A 2,665-nucleotide genomic window follows, 5' to 3' on the forward strand; every position below is an offset into this window, starting at 1 on the left:
CTTTTGAAAATACTTTATATGCATATGTAAATATGACTTGTTCTCATGTAATTGAAATATTGGTTTGTATGATATACCTTTACATTTTATTTGAAGCTTATTAATGAAGATATTTGATCTTCTTTTTGATCTTGTTGCATTGACCATAATTGTTGATCTTTGTCTCAATCAAAACCATGTAGTTTTACATTCTCCCCCTTTTTTATTATGACAAAATGTTATTGTTGTGGAGAGATTGTGTAATTCAAACCATTGCTCCGCCGTAGTATATGCTTACTCCCTGTTGTATGTGATTAATTGAAAAATTGTTTGAGAACCTACAAGATCTGTAAGGCAACAACAATACCAAATTTTCTCCCCCTTTTGACATGATCAAAAAGAAGGAAAAATATAGAGATATATATATGCAAGAATATGCACACAAGTAAAGATAAAAGTAGTACACATAATAAAAAATTGACATAACGAAGGATGAAGGCAAGTTCAATTAAGTACAGCAAAATAGTCAACATGGGTTTAACAAAGTTCAACTTAGTACATAAAGCATACCATAAGACAAACTATAAATTAAGACATGAAACAAACTACGAATTATAATAGAATCCTAGTGTCGATCAAAATCCGTTGGAATGTGAAAATGATCAAGTTTGTTAGATAAACTACTAATGTCTTGAGATAACTCGTCATGGTTGCGAGCAATAGTAGTTTCAATGTTCTGGAAGCGAGTGTTGACAGAAGTGGTCAGATTTTCGAATTGAGTTTGAAAGAAGGTTTCAAAAGAATCAAGGCGAGCCATGAGCATTTTATTGGAGATATAGTCATCATCAGAGGCTGTATCCTCGTCATCTTCATCAGCCTGGGCAGCAGTATTGGAGGGTCCAGCAGTGTCTTCTTGAGCAACATCAGATGGTTGATCATAATCACCTTTATGCACAAAAGAGTCAAGTTGATCATTCCATACTATCCGCATGCTAGGCAGGACGCCCAGATCCAGCATATTCTATTTTGTGGGTGTATACATAACTTCATCAGAGAAGTCCACCCCAAAGTGTTCCAAAATTCGGGAAACTTCCTTCACATATGGTAATCCAATTGCCTCTCGGGATCCAAACATAACAGACTTCACAAAGTATGCCCAATTTTGTTGACAACCTTCATACATGAAATTCATAATTTATAATTCAAACGCCGAAATTTGGGAGTAATTTCCAGCCTTTGGAACCATAATGTAGCTAAGGAAATAGTGCAAAAAGCGATTATCAACGGTAAGATTTCCCACTCCATATCGTTGCTGGGCATATTTGGAACCAGCCTGAGTCCGCTTTTGTTCCATTGTGCATCTGTCAAACCGACATAGGGCAACATATGCATCATACTTAGAGATATCAGCCCATTCACACAAGTTGTTGGGACAAAACTTTTGACCTTTAAAAGGAATGTTCAGAATTTCGCCTATGGTTTTGGTATTGAACCTAATGATTTTACCCTTAACTCGAGATACCAGCATTTTTCCATCTTGGATGAGATTGCAATAAAAAAACTCTAACTAAGTCAGGATAAACAGGACCTTTGTAACCAATAAACTCTTCAACATGTTGTGCTTTGACCAACTCAGGAAACTTAAAGGCAGAGAAAGAGTTTAAAGTACCATATTTTGGAATAATAAGGCGCTTGTCGGAGTAGAATGTGCGAAAACGATCAATTTCTTCTGGTGTGTGTAGAAGTCGGGATAAATTCGTGATGTTGGGATTCCTTGTTCGTTTTCTTGAGGGACCCACTGCTGCATGCTTGGTTCTTGGTCCTCGTTTGCGGGCATCCATGGTGAGAAAAGGAGGTTTTGGTGAAAAATGGGTTTGAGAGAAATGTGAGAAATCAGATGATAAATGCCAAGAAATAAGTAAGGATTGATGTAGTTTGCAAGGTTGGATAAATGGGTAACTGAGTGAAAGAAGGATGGACGAGATTTTGGGAGAGGAGATGAGTGGCTACAGCTGTGTATTTGAATACCAAATGTAAAATAACCCTAAAATGTGAAACAACTTTTATATCTGGGCAAAAACGCGAAGGTGTATTCGACTACACCTAGTTGTATTCGAATACACATTATTCTGGGAATGTGTATTCGACTACACATAAGTTGTATTCGAATACAAGAATTTATGTAAAAAAGTATGTATTCGAATACAGACATTTGTATTCGACTACATATGCAAATTTTTGCTTAAAAACTAAATTTTTATGGAAATCTCAACATGTAATGCACAACTTCATATATCAAGAACCAATAATCATCAAGGAATTTTATTTTTAACAAATTTAAGATGTAATGCACAAATTTAAGGGAGATGACATACTATGTGTATCATGCAATTTCATAGATCGTTTTCATTTAAAATACCAAGTTCTCGTCGGATCTTATAAAATGAGTCCTTAGGTAAAGGTTTTGTAAAGATATCAGCCAATTGATTGTGTGTATCAACAAATGTTACCTCAACATTACCTTTCATCACATGATCGCGTAGAAAGTGATGACGTATATCGATGTGTTTAGTTCGAAGGTGCATGATTGGATTCTTTGAGATGTTTATTGCACTTGTGTTGTCACATCTTAGGGGAATGCATCCGAGATCAACTCCATAGTCATGTAATTGTTGTTTGAGCCAGA

Source organism: Cicer arietinum, chromosome 4, assembly GCF_000331145.2.
Source record: "Cicer arietinum cultivar CDC Frontier isolate Library 1 chromosome 4, Cicar.CDCFrontier_v2.0, whole genome shotgun sequence".
NCBI lineage: Eukaryota > Viridiplantae > Streptophyta > Magnoliopsida > Fabales > Fabaceae > Cicer > Cicer arietinum.